General features: G+C 45.1%; 1 protein-coding gene and 1 non-coding gene across 2 annotated transcripts in view; both read left to right on the top strand.

Annotated features, from left to right (window-relative positions):
* LOC126214956 (C3 and PZP-like alpha-2-macroglobulin domain-containing protein 8) overlaps positions 1–20,899 on the top strand; it is an 877,403-nt gene that overhangs the window by 362,108 nt on the left and 494,396 nt on the right. The gene's annotated exons all lie outside the window — the stretch shown is intronic.
* Trnas-gga (transfer RNA serine (anticodon GGA)) lies at positions 12,855–12,938 on the top strand. The gene is given in 2 exon segments: positions 12,855–12,894; positions 12,904–12,938. It is a non-coding gene; the product is annotated as a tRNA-Ser (tRNA).

Here is a 20,899-nt window from a genome sequence, read left to right as displayed (position 1 = left end):
TTGTGTGCGTATTTGGAAGAGAAGCGGCGGAAAAAAGGAAAGAGATGAAGCCACAGGTGTTACGTACAGATAATAAAAGTATCCAGCAAACTTTGTTACGGCGGTTGCAAGCGGAGAAAGTCCACTGTTTATGCATTACTGGCCATTACAACTGCTACACCCCGAAGGTGACGTGCTACAGACGCGAAATTTAACCGACAGGAAGAAGATGCTGTGATACGCAAATGTTTAGCTTTTCAGAGCATTCACACAAGGTTGGCGCCGGTGGCGACACCTACAACGTGCTCACATCAGGAAAGTTTCCAACCGATTTCTCATACAAAAACAGCAGTTGACCGGCGTTGCCTGGTGAAACGTTGTTGTGTTGCCTCGTGTAAGGAGGAGAAATGCGTACCATCACGTTTCCGACTTTGATAAAGGTCCAATTGTAACCTATCGCGATTGTGGTTTATCGTATCGCGACATTGCTGCTCGCGTTGGTCGAGGACCGATGACTGTTAGAAGAATATGGAATTGGTGGGTTCAGGAGGGTAATACGTAACGCCGTGCTGGATCCCAATGGCCTCGTATCACTAGCAGTCGAGATGACTGGCATCTTATCCGCACAGCTGTAACGGATCGTGCAGCCACGTCTCTATCCCTGAGTCAACAGATGGGGACGTTTGCAAGACAACAACCATCTGCACGAACAGTTCGACGACGTTTGCAGCAGCACGGACTGTCGTTACCCTTGACACTGCATCACAGACAGGAGCGCCTGCGATGGTGTACTCAACGACGAACCTGTCTGCACGAATGGCAAAACGTCATTTTTTCGGATGAATCCAGGTTCTGTTTACAGCATCATGATGGTCGCATCCGTGTTTGGCGACATCGCGATGAACACACATTGGCAGCGTGTATTCGTCATCGCCATACTGGCGTATCACCCAGCGTGATGGTATGGCGTGCCATTGGTTACACGTCTCGGTCACCTCTTGTTCACATTGACAGCACTTTGAACAGTGGACGTTACATATCAAATGTGTTACGACCCTTGGCACTACCCTTCATTCGATCCCTGCGAAACCCTACATTTCAGCAGGATAAAGCACGATCGCATGTTGCAGGTCCTGTATGGGCCTTTCTGGACACAGAAAATGTTCGACTCCTGCCCTGGCCAGCACATTTTCCACATCTCTCACCAATTGAAAACGTCTGGTCAATGGTGGCCGAGCAACTGGCTCGTCACAATACGCCAGTCACTACTCTTGATGGACTGTGGTATCGTGTTGAAGCTGCAAGGGAAGCTGTATCTGTACACACTATCCAAGCTCTGTTTGAGTCACTGCCCAGGCGTATCAAAGGCGTTATTACGGCTAGAGGTAGTTGTTCTGGGTACTGATTTCTCAGGATCTACGCACCCAAATTGCGTGAAAATGTAATCACATGTCAGTTCTGGTATAATATATTTGTCCAAATAATACCCATTATCATCTGCATTATTTCTTGGTGTTGCAATTTTAATGGCCAGTAGTGTATGTAAGTTACTTACGAATGGATGAGAGTGTATTTCAGTATTTGCTCACTAAAGCGGCTTCTTATATTACAAAACAGAACACTCTCTCTTGAGAGCCGGCCGCGGTGGTCTAGCGGTTCTAGGCGCTCAGTCCGGAACCGCACGACTGCTACGGTCGCAGGTTCGAATCCTGCCTCGGCCATCGATGTGTGTGATGTCCTTAGGTTAGTTAGGTTTAAGTAGTTCTAAGTTCTAGGGGACTGATGACCACAGATGTTAAGTCCCATAGTGCTCAGAGCCATTTGAACCAGTTTTGAACTCTCTTGAGAAATGCTACATGTGCAGAAGACAGGCTCACTTTCACACTGCGATTTCTTGATACAGAAAAGAGCTACTCTAGTTTACAATACAATTCAGAACATGACATAGCAAATTAAAAAAAAAAAGTCCATGAAACGTGTGAAGCGATTTATAAAGTGCTAAATGGGAAATATGTGAAGATAAATAAATGTTTATAAATGCTTAGTACACTATATGGGCAATAGGAACTATTTTTATTTCCATTGTTCTTCTTACCTCATTTACACGTAGCGTAACCGAACGAAATGGCGCAGTGGTTAGCACACTGGACTCGCATTCGGGAAGGCGACGGTGGAAATCCGCTGCCGGCCATCCTGATTTGGGTTTTCCGTGACTTCCCTAAATCGCTCCAGGCAAATGTCGGGATGGTTCCTTTCAAAGGACACGGCCTATTTTCTATTTTCTTCCCCATCCTACCCTAATCGAATGAGACCGATGACCTCGCTGTCTGGTCTTCTCCCCCAAACAAACCAATCCAATATGTAGAGTAATACTATTTTATATCACTGTTTGAACAACGCCTTCTGCCTTGCAAATTTAGTTCCTTGTTCTTTCTTTCGATTTATTTTTTGAGTCTTGCTTAATTTAGTACAGATACCGAAACAATATCAAGATAAGAAGCATAATATATTACGAAACCCTTGCAGCGAGTTAGGTATCAACATTCTGTCGTCTCAAAATCTTCGTGAGTCTTCGAGTTTTAGATTTAATGACCAACAAATTTCTCGACATAAATGTAACACAGGAAAAATTCTGTCAACGGAGCACGAAAAGGAGAATAAACTCCTGCTTAAACGATTCTGGAAATCACAAGGAAAAACAAGACTGCATGTGCTTCAGTATTACAACGCGGACTTCCCAGAATCCTCCTGGTGATAACGCAGACACAACTCCATATCTCTCCGTGTTACGACACTTTACAGTTTCCGCCGGATTTTACGTGCGTGCTTTACTTGTACTAGTAGGGTACTTTAGAACCTGTGTATCGCGGAAACGCATAAAGATATCAAGGCATCTTAGCAACATATCGTAAAGATTACACCCACTTGCTGCGCATAGCCGTACTTGGAATCCGCGGCCCGCTTATGGTTCGAAGAAAAGGCACAAAAGCGCTTCTTTCGAGTTTTGAAAGAAACTACCCATGAACTAATAAAGCCGGCCGGGGTGGCCGAGCGGTTATAGGCGCTACAATCTGGAACCGCGCGACCGCTACGGTCGCAGGTTCGAGTCCTGCCTCGGGCATGGATGTGTGTGATGTCCTTAGGTTAGTTAGGTTTAAGTAGTTCTAAGTTCTAGGGGACTGGTGACCACAGCAGTTAAGTCCCATAGTGCTCAGAGCCATTTGAACCATTTTGAACTAATAAAGATTTTTGAAAACTGAAGATAACTCTTCTAGATAAATGCCTAGAGAATATACCGCTAAAACTTCAGCAGTTTTCTGCGGTTATTTATTACGAGGGCTGGAACTTAAATAGTGGCAACTATTTCTTCACAACCGATACAAAAGAGTTACATGTTTGCACCTATTAGTGTCCTTCAAAGGAGTCACCAGCGTTGTGTAGAACCCGTCACCAGCGATGTGGAAGGCGTAGTATACCGTTAGCAGAGCCTGTTCTGTTGATGGTGCGAATGGAGCGGTCTGCTGCCTGTCGAATCTCTGGAACAGTTCTGAAGCGAATGACACGAAGCCAAAACTGAAACGCCAGTCCAACGAATGCCGTCGTTATGGGTCGCCGCGAAAGTCGAAAGTGCGTCAGAGCTCCAGTATCGTGAAAGTTACCATGATTCTCGTGTACGACTGTGCTGGTGTTATCCTAACGCATTACGTTTCCCGACGGCAGTCCATTAATGCACAGTATTACTGTTCATTTTTGGAGAATCACCTGTGACCAGCTTTGTGAAAGAAGCGGCGACACTTTCTGCGCAACCCACCCATCATTTTGCACGACAATGCGCGGGGGCATACAGCGCAAGCTGTGGCTGCTCTGTTCGGTCGATGGGACTGGGAAGTACTGTACCATCCACCATACTCCCCGGACTTGAGTCCTTGTGACTTTGATTTGATTGTGAAGATGAAGGAACCACTTCGTGGGATTCGCTTCAGGGCTGTTCCAGAGATTCGACAGACTGTAGACCGCTCCATTCGCACCATCAACAGAACAGACTCTGCTAACGGTATACTACCGCCTTCTACATCGCTGGCAACGGATTCTACACAACGTTGTTGACTAACAGTAGCAGCCTATTGCAGGGATTTCACCGTACTGTTGAATATTGAAGCCATTGAAGGTATTAATTACAGTCTGTCGTCTGGTAACCTCTTAGCAGCTTCCTTGTCCGAATCTGAGAAATACATTTCAGTACTGGAAGTGTCACCTGATACGTTGATAACGAGTCGATGAACAACAAACCCACGAAGCCAACCAAGCGCCGCATTTTCTCCTCTCCTTTTATGACGTGCCGTTCTACACTCCTGGAAATTGAAATAAGAACACCGTGAATTCATTGTCCCAGGAAGGGGAAACTTTATTTACACATTCCTGGGGTCAGATACATCACATGATCACACTGACAGAACCACAGGCACATAGACACAGGCAACAGAGCATGCACAATGTCGGCACTAGTACAGTGTATATCCACCTTTCGCAGCAATGCAGGCTGCTATTCTCCCATGGAGACGATCGTAGAGATGCTGGATGTAGTCCTGTGGAACGGCTTGCCATGCCATTTCCACCTGGCGCCTCAGTTGGACCAGCGTTCGTGCTGGACGTGCAGACCGCGTGAGACGACGCTTCATCCAGTCCCAAACATGCTCAATGGGGGACAGATCCGGAGATCTTGCTGGCCAGGGTAGTTGACTTACACCTTCTAGAGCACGTTGGGTGGCACGGGATACATGCGGACGTGCATTGTCCTGTTGGAACAGCAAGTTCCCTTGCCGGTCTAGGAATGGTAGAACGATGGGTTCGACGACGGTTTTGATGTACCGTGCACTATTCAGTGTCCCCTGGTGTACGGCCAGTGTAGGAGATCGCTCCCCACACCATGATGCCGGGTGTTGGCCCTGTGTGCCTCGGTCGTATGCAGTCCTGATTGTGGCGCTCACCTGCACGGCGCCAAACACGCATACGACCATCATTGGCACCAAGGCAGAAGCGACTCTCATCGCTGAAGACGACACGTCTCCATTCGTCCCTCCATTCACGCCTGTCGCGACACCACTGGAGGCGGGCTGCACGATGTTGGGGCGTGAGCGGAAGACGGCCTAACGGTGTGCGGGACCGTAGCCCAGCTTCATGGAGACGGTTGCGAATGGTCCTCGCCGATACCCCAGGAGCAACAGTGTCCCTAATTTGCTGGGAAGTGGCGGTGCGGTCCCCTACGGTACTGCGTAGGATCCTACGGTCTTGGCGTGCATCCGTGCGTCGCTGCGGTCCGGTCCCAGGTCGACGGGCACGTGCACCTTCCGCCGACCACTGGCGACAACATCGATGTACTGTGGAGACCTCACGCCCCACGTGTTGATCAATTCGGCGGTACGTCCACCGGGCCTCCCGCATGCCCACTATACGCCCTCGCTCAAAGTCCGTCAACTGCACATACGGTTCACGTCCACGCTGTCGCGGCATGCTACCAGTGTTAAAGACTGCGATGGAGCTCCGTATGCCACGGCAAACTGGCTGACACTGACGGCGGCGGTGCACAAATGCTGCGCAGCTAGCGCCATTCGACGGCCAACACCGCGGTTCCTGGTGTGTCCGCTGTGCCGTGCGTGTGATCATTGCTTGTACAGCCCTCTCGCAGTGTCCGGAGCAAGTATGGTGGGTCTGACACACCGGTGTCAATGTGTTCTTTTTTCCATTTCCAGGAGTGTATATCCCGCCAACTTTCGGCAGTGACATGTGAAAATGCTGCGTGCGTTAGTTCCAATACGTCTGGCAACTAAACAGTTTTGTAATTTGTCGGGCCAAATCCCTTAACTTGGTTCTAGATCAGTTCTGTTGGGTTCATATCGTAATGGTACAGTGGCAAATGTAAAAATGCAGCATTTGTGTGGTGTGCTCGATGCTGTGAAAATGATTGTTTTTCATGTTTCTATGACACTTACCACTCTGGTTCGTGTGAGACTACATCTGAGGTACGAAGCAACGGACATAGTCCAAATAAACAGTGTTTGGTCTTCCAATTTTGTCCTAAAAATGAAATTGTTATCTTTCCTTAATTTAAGCAACCTTTATTTACAATCTGACATAAAATATCGATAACTAAGAATTTATATTTGAAATGAAAACAGGAATTTTACGTGCAGTATGTAACTAAAAACAATAACACGTGACTGCTCATAAAAAATTATGGATTTTTACAATTACGAGATGTAGATATGAAACATCCCCTTAGAAAACTTATGAATGACAGTGCTGGTAAAACTCTTACGTTATTTGATCTTCAAACAGCTGAGCGAAACTGAACGTACTCAGACATTTCTCTCTTTACTCATTCTGATCAACAGTAAACTGACACACTTTTTTTTTTATCGCAACGGAATCTGACTTTCAATAATTCCTACAAAAGAATGGCCCTGACTAACAATAAGCTATACCTTTCATGAATCACTTACCTCACAAAAATCTTCGTTACTCAAACTACTGCAATAAAGCGAACTCCGATACTGCCAGCTAAATAAAAGATTCAAACTACGGAAGGCACTAACTATTGACAGGCACAGTTAGCAAATGAAAGATTTTGGTAGAGAACAAACAATTTATTCACCTTAATAGTGTTCAAAAGTCATATATATATATCAATTCATGACATCCATCTTTACAATTTTACTCTTTCTGATGGACACACGTCCAGATCGTCCGCTCTCAAAATTCCGCCATCTCTCTCCCCACATCCACCACTGCTGGCGGCTCACCTCCAACTGCGCAACACTACACGCTGTTCACATCCAACTGCCCAACACTACAATAGCAAATATTCCAACAATGCAAACCAGCTACAGACTGCACACAGCACAGCCAGTGATTTTCATACAGAGCGCTACGTGGCGTCACCAACATAAAAACCTAAACAGCCTACTTACAGGTATTTCAAATTGAGCAAAAACAAATGTGAATAGAGGTAGACCTGAATCAGCGGCCCATGAACTGCACCATGTTGTCAAGATACTACGCTACCGATTTCACTATACGTCCAAATACAGTCCCTCGGAAAACTTGAAAGCCGATTTTTTTCTGTAAATTTATGAAAAACTTTGAGAACAACCTATTTCTCGGCAGTTTTTAACCGTGTTCCACACCCGTGTTTCACTGCGGACCAGGAAGCAGCCTCAGACATTTTCATGCTGCGTGTTAACATCGCGACAATCAGAGGACAACAGTACAGAGAGTGTGACTGTACACGGTTATATAGCTGCAGCGTGATTAAGAAAAACGTTGATAGCTGTTACGAGGGCAGTTCAATAAGTAATGCAACACATTTTTTTTTCTCGGCCAATTTTGGTTGAAAAAACCGGAAATTTCTTGTGGAATATTTTCAAACATTCCCACTTCGTCTCGTATAGTTTCATTGACTTCCGACAGGGGGCAGCGCTGTACGGAGCTGTTAAAATGGCGTCTGTAACGGATGTGCGTTGCAAACAACGGGCAGTGATCGAGTTTCTTTTGGCGGAAAACCAGGGCATCTCAGATATTCATAGGCGCTTGCAGAATGTCTACGGTGATCTGGCAGTGGACAAAAGCACGGTGAGTCGTTGGGCAAAGCGTGTGTCATCATCGCCGCAAGGTCAAGCAAGACTGTCTGATCTCCCGCGTGCGGGCCGGCCGTGCACAGCTGTGACTCCTGCAATGGCGGAGCGTGCGAACACACTCGTTCGAGATGATCGACGGATCACCATCAAACAACTCAGTGCTCAACTTGACATCTCTGTTGGTAGTGCTGTCACAATTGTTCACCAGTTGGGATATTCAAAGGTTTGTTCCCGCTGGGTCCCTCATTGTCTAACCGAACACCATAAAGAGCAAAGGAGAACCATCTGTGCGGAATTGCTTGCTCGTCATGTGGCTGAGGGTGACAATTTCTTGTCAAAGATTGTTACAGGCGATGAAACATGGGTTCATCACTTCGAACCTGAAACAAAACGGCAATCAATGGAGTGGCGCCACACCCACTCCCCTACCAAGAAAAAGTTTAAAGCCATACCCTCAGCCGGTAAAGTCATGGTTACAGTCTTCTGGGACGCTGAAGGTGTTATTCTGTTCGATGTCCTTCCCCATGGTCAAACGATCAACTCTGAAGTGTATTGTACTACTCTTCAGAAATTGAAGAAACGACTTCAGCGTGTTCGTAGGCACAAAAATCTGAACGAACTTCTCCTTCTTCATGACAACGCAAGACCTCACACAAGTCTTCGCACCCGAGAGGAGCTCACAAAACTTCAGTGGACTGTTCTTCCTCATGCACCCTACAGCCCCGATCTCGCACCGTCGGATTTCCATATGTTTGGCCCAATGAAGGACGCAATCCGTGGGAGGCACTACGCGGATGATGAAGAAGTTATTGATGCAGTACGACGTTGGCTCCGACATCGACCAGTGGAATGGTACCGCTCAGGCATACAGGCCCTCATTTCAAGGTGGCGTAAGGCCGTAGCATTGAATGGAGATTACGTTGAAAAATTGTGTTGTGTAGCTAAAAGATTGGGGAATAACCTGGTGTATTTCAATGCTGAATAAAACAACCCCTGTTTCAGAAAAAAAAAATGTGTTGCATTACTTATTGAACTGCCCTCGTAATACGAGGGGCATTTGAAAAGTCCGTGCAAAGTCCGAGAGATGGCACCACCGGCGCGTATCGAGTTCATGTTTAGTTAGTAGCATCTTTGGAATGAACGCACACCAAGATTCCGCCATATTGGTCAATTTCTTTGAGTTTGGCATTTGTGTGAGTCAAGGAAGCCGAGTGACTGTCAAAAAATGGACGAAAAAGAATTGCGTGTGGTGATTAAACATTACTATATGAAAGGCCAAACGCCTCAGGAGACTAAAGAGAAGCTTGATAAATATTATGGTGACTCCTGCACCTTCGATTAGAACAGTTTATAAGTGGTTTCAAAATTTTCGGAGTGGTCATATGGCCACAAGTTACGCTGAACGTTCTGGACTCCCTGTGGAGGTTGCGACTCCAGAAATCATTGATAAAATCCATGATATGGTAATGGATGACAGAAGAGTTAAGGTGCGTGAGATTGCTAGTGCTGTGTGCATGTCGTATGAACGGGTACATAACATTTTGCATAAACATTTGGACGTGAGAAAGCTATCCGCAAGATGGGTTCCGCGATTGCTCACTCTTGACCATAAACGGGATCGTGTGAACTGTTGCAAGGATGGTTTACAGCTGTTCAGGAAGAATCGACAGGATTTTAAGCGTCGTTTCGTCACTGTGGATGGAACATGGATACATTATTATACTCCTGAGACCAAACAACAATCTAGACAATGGGTTACCAAGGGAGTATCAGCACCAAAAAACGTGAAGACCATTCCTTCGGCCGGATAGGTTATGGCGACTGTCTTTCGGGATTCGCAACGGATAATGCTCATCGACTATCTGGAAGAGGGTAAAACTATTACAGGTGCATATTATTCATCGTTATTGGACCGTCTGAAAACCGAGTTGCAAGAAAAACGCCGGCGATTGGACCGCAAAAAACTCCTTTTCCATCACGACAATGCACCAGCACACACCTCAGCAGTTGTGGTCGCAAAGGTAATGGAAATAGGAGTCCAACTCGTTTCACATCCCCCCTTATTCTCCAGACTTGGCTACCTCGGACTAGTATTTGTTCCCCAATTTGAAGGAATGGCTGGTGAGACGAAGATCTTATTCAAACTAGGAGGCGATTGCAGAAACCAATAGCTACTCGTATTTTGCGGACTTGGACAATTCCTATTATTCGGAATGGATCAACAAATTAGAACAGCGTTGGACGAAGTGTATTAAGTTCAAAAAGAGACTATGTCGAAAATAAAAAAAAAGTTTACCCCAAACACGTAAGTAGTTTATATTTTGGCACGGACGTTTCAAACGTCCCTCGTACATTAGAATATCTTAAAGTGTCGTTTAACGTAACTTAGTAATCATATAATTAATACGTATGGAGGACCTACGTGCAAGAGCGCAACAACACCAGTGTGCGCGTGCTACGGCTTTTGACCAATCATAGCGTTTGTGTTTCCTTATATCAGGTTTATTGGTATGCTGAACAGAGCGTAGTGACCGTAGTAGTGTGATAGACTGAATGATTGGTTATGACGAATAGAGTAAGTGCTGCGTTCGTTCGCGTCTGCTACTTTTAATATTTTTCCCTATCGCTTTTTTAAAAGATTCTGCAGAATTATTAATTTAAGGAAGGTACACTACTGGCCATTAAAATTGCTACACCAAGAAGAAATGATGATAAACGGGTTCATTCGACAAATATGTTATACTAGAACTGATATGTGATTACATTTTCACGCAAATTGAATGGATAGATCCTGAGAAATCAGTACCCAGAACAACCACCGCCGGCCGTAATAACGACCTTGCTATGCCAGGGCATTGAGTCAAACAGATCTCGGTTGGCATGTACACGTACAGCTGTCCATGCAGCTTCAACACGATACCACAGTTCATCAAGAGTAGTGACTGGCGTATTGTGACGAGCCAGTTGCTCGGCCACCATTGACCAGACGTTTTCAGTTGGTTAGAGATGTGGAGAATGTGCTAGCCAGGGCAGCAGTCGAACATTTTCTGTATCCAGAAAGGCCCGTACAGGACCTGCAACATGCGATCGTGCATTATCCTGCTGAAATATAGGGTTTCACAGGGATCGAATGAAGGGTAGAGCCACGTGTCGTAACACATATGAAATGTAACGTCCAATGTTCAAAGTGCCGTCAATGCGAACAAGAGGTGACCGAGACTGTAACCAATGGCCTCCTATACCATAACGCCGTGTGATACGCCAGTATGGCGATGATGAATACACGCTTCCAATGTGCGTTCACCTCGATCTCGCCAAAGACGGATGCGACCATCATGATGCTGTAAACAGAACCTGGATTCATCCGAAAAAATGACGTTTTGGCATTCGTGCACCCAGGTTCGTCGTTGGGTACACCATCGCTGGCGCTCCTGTCTGTAATGCAGCGTCAAGGGTAACTGCAGCCACGGTCTTCGAGCTGATAGTCAATGCTGCTGCAAACGTCGTCGAACTGTTCGTGCAGATGGTTGTTGTTTTGCAAACGACCCCATCTGTTGACTCAGGGATCGAGACGTGGCTGCACGATCCGTTACAGCCATGCGGATAAGATGCCTGCCATCTCGACTGCTAGTGATACGAGGCCGTTGGGATCCAGCGTGGCGTTCCGTATTACCCGCCTGAACCCACCGATTCCACATTCTGCTAACAGTCATTGGATCTCGACCAACGCGAGCAGCAATGTCGCGATACGATGAACTGCAATCGCAATAGGCTACAATCCGACCTTTATCAAAGTCGGAAACATGATGGTACGCATTTCTCCTCCTTAAACGAGGTATCACAACAACGTTTCACCACGGAACGCCGGTCAACTGCTGTTTGCGTATGAGAAATCGGTTGGAAACTTTCCTCATGTCAGCACGTTGTAGGTGTCGCCACCGGCGCCAACCTTGTGTGAATGCTCTGAAAAGCTAATCATTTGCATATCACAGCATCTTCTTCCTGTCGGTTAAATTTCGCGTCTGTAGCACTGCATCTTCATGGTGCAGAAATTTTAATGGCCAGTAGTGTAGTTCGTGATCACTAAATCTGATGCCCAGTTCATCGAGAACATAACTTTTAATTACGTGGCAAAATGCATAAAATAATTACTTCTTTAATGCGTCAGCTGATGACCTGTTTCCATTTTCTTTCTACACAGTTTAACCTCAGTTTTCCCCCACTATTTTCGTTCATTACTCCAAAACGTTGTGTTAGGTCTTGACGTAAGTTACTGCCAGTTCCCAAGTGTACGTGGGGTATGTTTCGGGTTGCTTATAAATTCACTCTTATCGCATCACATTCGTTGTCGTGTCATTTAAGATAGTCGGTTGGTGCTGTTCATTTATTCCCTTTGCTACTTCCAACTTATTAGCAAAGACTGGCAGTACCATTCAGAAGCAAAATAAATGTTACTCAAGGGATTCTTTTCACAATACAGTTACCACAGTGCGAAAAGTCGCCACGGCGGATGGAATATAGCGGTGCTTTCTTTATGCGAAGCTGCTGTTCTTGCAAAGAGAGAGAGAGAGAGAGAGAGAGAGAGAGGCCCGACTGAAGTATTCAGAAAATACTGCTTTGTGGCTCGCCACAGAGCGGCATCCCTCTTTTCATCGCAAAACTTCCGCCCGCAGTCGAACGTTGTACGTTCCACTGCCGGCGACGCCAATACATTTCGGGAGTACTCCCGTATTGTCAAGAAGGACCGCAAGAAAAACACAGAGAGCAGGCCGGAAAGGAAATGACGGCCTTTTTTGCTCCTCTTCGTTTTATTTTCTTTCTTCAGCCCTGAGGATCCGGGAATCGAGGCAGACTGTATCGCCGCGGTTATTCCCTGTTGCTTATTCTGGCGGCATGCGCTCGCGTAGCCAAGTCTCAAACGCTGCCGTGTTAACCACGCTTTTGTTCTCTCTTATTAGTGAGCTCAGCGCTAGGCTTGCCACATGAAGAGCAGAAAAAGGTAAGAAAAGGGCGAAGGCAGCTTACGAAAGAACTGCGGTGTGCGGCATGTTTTGTTGCGGAGTAGCTAAACTGTACAGGCAAAGGTTTAACCTCTGATAGATACACTATGTGATCAAAAGTATCCGTACACCTTACTGAAAATGAATTACAAGTTGGTGGCGCCCTCCATCGGCAATGCTGGAATTCAATATGATGTTGGCCCACCCTTAGCCTTGATGACAGTTTCCACTCTCGCAGCCGGCCGGAGTGGCCGAGCGGTTCTAGGCGCTTCAGTCTGGAGCCGCGCGACCACTGCGGTCGCAGGTTCGAATCCTGCCTCCGGCATGGATGTGTGTGATGTCCTTAGGTTAGATAGGTTTAAGTAGTTTCTGAGTCTAGGGGACTGATGACGTGAGATTTTAAGTCCCATAGTGCTTAGAGCCATTTGAACCACTACACACGCTGGCAGATGACATTGACCGGCCATTCACCATACCCACACCCTGCCGTCGGTTCGCCACATTGTGTACCGTGATTCGTCACTCCACGCAACGTTTTTCCACTGTTCAGTCGTCCAATGTTTACGCTCTTACACCAAGCGAAACGTCGTTTGGCATGACCGGCGTCATGTGTGGCTTATGAGCAGCCGCTCGACCATGAAATCCAAGTTTTCTCACCTCCTGCCTAACTGTCATAGCACATGCAGTGGATACTGATGCAGTCTGGAATTCCTGTGTGATAGTCTGAATATATGTCTGCCTATTACACATTACGACCCTGTTCAACTGTCGACGGTCTTGTCAGTCAACAGACGAGGTCGGCCTGTACGCTTTTGTGCAGTACTTGTCCCTTCACGTTTTCACTTCACTATCACATTGGAAACAATGGACCTAGGGATGTTCAGGAGTGAGGAAATCTCGCGTACAGACGTATGACGTAAGTGACACCCAATCACCTGCCCACGTTCGAAGTCCGTGAGTTCCACGGAGCGCCCCATTCTGCTCTCTCACGGTGTCTAATGACTACTGAGGTCGCTGATATGGAGTACCTGGCAGTAGGTGGCAGCACAATGGACATAATATGAAAAACGTATGTTTTTGGGGTTGTCCGGATACTTTTGATCACATAGTGTACGCCAGTTTGATTTAGAGATCGAGACCAACCAAAACAAAAGATATTCACGCAACTGTCGTTTTAAAGGCACTACCGAGTGAGGTGGCGGAATGGTTCTCATACTGGACTCGCATTCGGGAGTACGACAGCTCATCCTGATTTAGGTTTTCTGTGATTTCCCAAAATCGGCTCAGGCTAATGCCCGGATGGTTCCTTTGGAAGGGCACGGCAGATTTCCTTCCCCATCCTTCCCTAATCTGATGAGACCGATGACCTCTTTGTTTGGTCACCTCCCCAAAACCAACCAACCAATATTCGTGTAAAGTGAATAGCATCTTCATTTAATCAAACTGCAAGTAACGTCTTCAGACTGGACCACTTTCACTTAAGCTACATAGTAAAATTGTAATGACAATACAGTTATTACTGACTTTCTAGTTTCGGTCACATTAATTGAAAAAGTACGTGAGACCGGTGAAAGAAAATTAGTTTAGTACATCAGAGCCGAATTTTATTATAAAATATTTTATTTTCGGGATGTTTCTCCAGCAAATAGTTGACGGTCACTGTGACTCTGGTGTGCACTGTGTGACAATTCAGAGGTGTTTACTAATAGGGTTAAAATTCTGACATGATGAGCCAAGCAAACGCTCCCCTCTACTATTTATTGCGCTCTTCAACTTTGAAGTGTTAATTTTTTATGTATAATTCCGCAACTGATTTTTGTATCAGTGTTCGTCTAATATATTCTGACTAGAATGAAATTTTACTGAGAGATCCTGTGGCATAAATCTTTGAACTTCATTATTTAAATCCCAAAGTCGTTATTTCGAAACAGTGTCCTAATGTATAATCTACTTTGAACAACTGCTCCGCTATACACGAGTATAATACTATCTGTGTTACCTGCAAGATGATGTGAAGCTCACTTGAGTGCATCTATATTTTGTTGCTGTTGATTCGTACGTAAATAACGAAGTGAATAACAGGCCTTACAGTTACTCCTTTTCAGTTATTTTGTTGTTGTTGTTGTTGTTGTGGTCTTCAGTGCAGAGACTGATTTGATGCAGCTCTCCATACTACTCTATCCTGTGCAAGCTTCTTCATCTCCCAGTACCTACTGCAACCTACATCCTTCTGAATCTGTTTAGTGTATTCATCTCTTGGTCTCCCTCTACGATTTTTACCCTCCACACTGCCTCCCAATACTAAATTTGTAATCCCTTGATAGTTATTGCTTATCATTATTTCCAATTCGTTATATTCACTAACTACCGTCATACAGCATTACACCTAACGGGATGCTTTATTTCAGTACGTTCACCGCTTTGTTCCTCTTCTCCTTCTTATTCTTCTTCACTTCCCGTAGTAGGAAATTTACATGTTACGGTAGCCCGTTCTTGTATCGCCTTGCTACATTTCTTCTTCCAGTGCGTATATAACTAAGAGGATTTACTGAGGATCTTTCTTCACCCATACAGCCTACACGTTCGTTCCATTTTCTCCTATTTTACTCTGTTTTTACGTTTAAGTTTTATATTCCTAAATCTTTTTCTACATTTCTGAGGGTATTTTCGTTGTGTCGTAATTAGGGCGCAAGTACTACTCTCAAATGAAGAAGTCCGTACAGGAGAGACGTTGTTGGTGGTCCCCATCAAAGCATCCAGAAGGCAGATGACATAAAAAGAAAGATATGGTATATCCATGTTACTACATCTGCATCTACGTGGTTACTCCGCAATTCACACTTAAGTGCCTAGCAGAGGGTTCATCGAATCATTTTCATACTACTTCTCTACTATTCCACTCTCGAATGGCCCGTGGGAGAAAGAAACACTTAAATCTTTCAGTTCGAGCTCTGGTTTCTCTTATTTTATTATGATGATCATTTCTCCCTACGTAGCTGTCAACAAAATATTTACGCATTCGGAAGAGAAAGTTATTGATTGAAATTTCGTAAATAGATCTCGCCGCAAAGAAAACCGCCATTGTTTCAATGACATTCGCGTATCATATCAGTGACACTCTCACTCCTATTGCGCGACAACACTAAACGACCTGCCCTTCTTTGCTCTTTTTCGATGTCCTCCGTCAATTCTACCTGGTAAGGATCCCACACAGCGCAGAAATATTCCAGTAGAGGACGGACAAGTGTAATGTAGGCTGTCTCTTTAGTGGGTTTGTCGCATCTTCTAAGTGCTCTGCCAACAAAGCGCAGCCTTTGTTTCGCCTTCCCCACAATATTATCTATGTGGTCTTCCCAATTTAAGTTGCTCGTAATTGTAATTCTTAGGTATTTAGTCAAATTGACAGCCCTTAGATTTGTGCGATTTATCGTATACCCAAAATTTATCGGATTTCTTTTAGTACCCATGTGGATGACTTCGCAGTTTCTTTGTTTAGTACCACTTGACACTTTTCGCACCATACAGAAATTCTCTCTAGATCATTCTGTAATTGGAATTGATCGTCTGATGATTTTACTAGACGGTAAATTACAGTGTCATCTGCAAACAATCTAAGGGGGCTGCTCAGATTATCACCTAGATCATTTATATAAATCAGGAACAGAAGAGGGCCTATGACACTAACTTGTCGAACGCCAGATAGCACAATTGTTCTGCTCGATGACTTACAGTCTGTCACTACGAACTGTGACCTCTCTGAGAGGACCGCGCGACTGCTACGGTCGCAGGTTCGAATCCTGCCTCGGGCATGGATATGTGTGATGTCCTTAGGTTAGTTAGGTTTAAGTAGTTCTAAGTTCTAGGGGACTGATGACCACAGCTGTTAAGTCCCATAGTGCTCAGAGCCATTTGAACCTCTCTGAGAGGAAATCATGAATCCAGTCATACAACTTAGACGATACTCCATATGCACGCAATTTGATTAATAGTCGCTTGTGAGGAACGGTATCAAAAGCCTTCTGGAAATCTAGGAATATGGAATCGATCTGACTAAACGGTTAACACGGGTTCACACCAAACAAATCCAGTAGCAGGTAGCCCATCTAGCATCTTACATGAGCAACAATAATTTGTTTTTCAGTTTTCCATACGGTTATTAAGAGGTTCAATTTTACGCTAATAGTTTAGCACAATAATACAAGTAGTAATATAAGGAATTGGGAATGCATATGTCTTTAAACAGCATGACTCATTGCGCACATAGAATGCTAGAGAATGAGTGGACTTAGCTATTTCCAACAAACTACACATTATTTAAAACATTTTACAAACCTTCGCTCGCTACCGGCCGCCACAGAATAATGGAACAAAATAAGCGTTTCTCGCTTAATACATTTTCGCTGTCCATGCAGTAAATTTCAGCATAACGTTTTAATTTGTTACTCTTTTAGTGCTAACTCTATTCTCAAGACATTTTGCTAGCAGAATGTGCCTGCAAAGTTACAATAGTTTACGACACGCACTCTGAGGTGTCAGTTGAGCCGTTAAGTATACGACTAGGATGCTGCACTAAAGAGGCAAAGGAACTGGTACACCTGCCTGCGAACACGCAGAAGTGCAGCAACACTACGTGGCATGGTCTCGACTAATGTCTGAAGTAGTGCTGGAGGGAACTGACACCATGAATTCTGCATGGCTGTCCATTAATCATAAATCCGTAACAGTAAGAGGCGGTGGAGATCTCTTCTGAACAGCACCTTGCGAGGCATCCCAGATATGCTCAGTAATGTTCATTTCTGGGCGGTTTGATGGCCAGAAGAGGTTTTTAAACTCAGAAGAGTATTCCTGGAGCCACTCTGTTGCAATTCTGGAGGTGTGGGGTGTCGCATTGTCCTATTGGAATTCCCAAGTCCGTCTGAATCCACAGTGGACACGAATGGATGCAGATGATCAGATAGGATACTTACGTACGTTTCACCTGTCGGAGTCGTATCTAGACGTACAAGGGGTCCCATATCACTCTAAATGCACACGCCCCACACCATTACAGAGCCTCCAACAGCTTGAACAGTCCCCTGCTGACATAAAGGATCCATAGATTCATGACATTCTCTCCATACCCGTACACGTCCATTCGTTCGATATAATTTGAAACGCGACTCGCCCGACCAGGCAACATGTTTCCAGCCGTCAACAGTCCAACGTCGGTGTTGACCGGCCCAGGCGATGTATAAAACTTTGTGTTGTCCAGTCACCAAGGGCACACGAGTGGGCCTTCGGCTTCTAAAGACCATGTCGATGATGTTTCGTTGAATGGTTCGCATGCTGACACTTGTTGATGACCCAGCATTGAAATCTTCAATAGTTTGCGTAAGGATTGCACATCTGTCCCGTTGAACGTATCTTTTCAGTCGTCGTTGGTCCCATTCTTGCAGGATCTTTTTCCGGCAGCAGCGATGTCAGAGATTTGATGTTTTACAGGATTCCTGGTATTCACGATTCACTAATGAAATGTTCGTACGGGAAAATCCCCAGTTTTTCGCTGTGTCCCATCGCTCGTGCGCCGACTATAACAGCACGTTCAAACTCACTTAAATCGTGATAACCTGCCATTGTAGCAGCAGTAATCGATCTAACAACTGCGCCAGACACTTGTTGTCTTATATAGGCGTTGCCGACCGCAGCGCCGTATTCTGCCTGTTTGCATATGTCTGTATTTGAATACACATGCCTATACAGTTTAAGGGATTCGCAAAGAGCATGCTGGGCAACTAGTTGGCTGCGAATATTAAACTTATGCAATGAAACCGTGATGTAAATTAACTAGCTCTATGTCCTTTAGTTCAGTGATTGCATTGCTGGCTCATGTTAAGCACTCTTAAACGGAATGGCTCTGAGCACTATGGGACTCAACTGCTGTGGTCATAAGTCCCCTAGAACTTAGAACTAATTAAACCTAACTAACCTAAGGACATCACACACATCCATGCCCGAGGCAGGATTCGAACCTGCAACCGTAGCAGTCGCACGGTTCCGGACTGTGCGCCTAGAACCGCGAGACCACCGCGGCCGGCTCTTAAACGGAATGGATGTGGAAGATGGCTGGCGTAGAAACTGGAAATTCTGAGTCCAGATCGACATCTGTATTCTAAGTCGGAGGCATCCTCACCCCCACCGCTCTCTCTCTCTGTGTCTCTCTCGCTCTCTCTCTCTCTCCCCTCCCTCCCTCTCTCTCTCTCTCTCCCCCCCCCCCTTCTGTCTCCCTGTGGCTGACCGAACTGGAGTGCGTTCTTGACGGGACCCCCATCAATCACCCAGTAACAAGTCCGTCCTAACTTCACTCTCTGACATATAGCTGGTTTTGCCAGTGTTAGTATTTCGACAGCCAACTGCACTAGACCATGCGAATTCCGAACAATAATAATTTTATATTCTTAAGTTTAACAAATTCCTACTATCACAGATATTGTCACACCCATAATGGTGTGGCACTGCACAGAAAGATAAACAGAAAATGTCTCCCACAGCATGACAGGTTTTCCAGTCCCAGCCTATCAAAAGTTTTGCATGTAGACGTGCACAAAAAATACGCCTTTTACAGAAATAATTGTTGCGAGCCAAAGCACTATCTCTTTAAAGTCAGTACCACCATTAGACTGTTTTTTATTTGCAGTGTTACATTTACACGATCATGATTTCGGCTTCAAAGTACCATTATCAAGTGTTTGAATGTGATACAGTGCCTAAAATGGCATACTGTCGTATTTAAAATACATTATTAGACACATTGTCCAGGGGTCAATATTGAGTGGTCAGCGCGGCAGAATGTCAATCCTAAGGGCCCGGGTTCCCTTCCCTGCTGGGTCGGAGATTTTCTTCGCTGAGGCACTGGGTGTTGTGTTGTCCTAATAATCATCATTTCATCCCTTTCGACGCGCAAGTCGCCGAAGTGGCGTCAAATAGAAAGACTTGCACCCGGCGAACGGTCTACCCGACGGGAGGCCCTAGTCACACGACATTTACGTTTTATTTTCTTTTGCATGGCCGTGAACAATGTCTGATCTCACGATCTCAAGTTCTGGGTACTTCACTTGCCTTTCAGGACTTTATCTCACTAAAAAGGGTTCCTTCTAGCAGCTCTCACAATGCGGTTTTGTGGAATGCAGGCCACCCTCCTATACGTACTGTGCAGAGACGGGAGGTAGTGATTTCTCTGCTTTTTTACCTTCGCTGGGGCTGCGTTGAGTTCGGAAGAAGTTTATGACCCTTCTTCTGAGTTTAACTTCTCCATCACGAACCAGCTAAAGAAAACCTTTCAAGGCTGCAGAAAATAACAGTTCTCCCTCACTGTAATAACAAGAAAGGCGTAGTAGAAGTAATGATCTGTGCAGTAATTGGCAGTAGCGAATACTGTTTGCAGTTTTCGTGCAGCTTTAAAGAATGGACTACATTACGCATTGGGATGTGCATATCTATACTACTATACAGGGTGTTACAAAAAGGTACGGCCAAACTTTCAGGAAACATTCCTCACACACAAATAAAGAAAAGATGTTATGTGGACATGTGTCCGGAAACGCTTACTTTCCATGTTAGAGCTCATTTTAGATTCGTCAGTATATTCTTCCACCTACACTCAGTGGAGCACGTTATCATGATTTCATACGCGGTACTCTACCTGTGCTGCTAGAACATGTGCCTTTACAAGTGCGACACAACATGTGGTTCATGCACGATGGAGCTCCTGCACATTTCAGTCGAAGTGTTCGTACGCTTGTCAACAACAGATTCGGTGACCGATGGATTGGTAGAGGCGGGCCAATTCCATGGCCTCCACGCTCTCCTGACCTCAACCCTCTTGACTTTCATTTATGGGGGCATTTGAAAGCTCTTGTCTACGCAACCCCGGTACCAAATGTAGAGACTCTTCGTGCTCGTATTGTGGAAGGGTCTGATACAATACGCCATTCTCCAGGGCTGTAAGCGTCTCCGGACACATGTCCACATAACATATTTTCTTTCTTTGTTTGTGAGGAATGATTCCTGAAAGTTTGGCCGTACCTTTTTGTAACACCCTGTATAAGGGTAAGTTCTTTAATGTTGTTACCACAAATCTCAGAAAGTACATGACCTATTTACTCCTAATTTTTACATGATACTTTAGTAAACTTTCAGACAAACATATGTTATATAATTATATTATATGTTGTATACAAATATTTATGTAATATTTAAGGGGAAATGTTGTCACCAAAAATCTCATAAATTCTTGTCCGAATTTCTTCA

This window comes from Schistocerca nitens, chromosome 12 (assembly GCF_023898315.1).
Source record: "Schistocerca nitens isolate TAMUIC-IGC-003100 chromosome 12, iqSchNite1.1, whole genome shotgun sequence".
Classification (NCBI taxonomy): Eukaryota; Metazoa; Arthropoda; class Insecta; order Orthoptera; family Acrididae; genus Schistocerca; species Schistocerca nitens.
The sequence above is the reverse complement of the archived record's forward strand: the minus strand, read 5'-3'. Positions and strand labels throughout refer to the sequence as shown.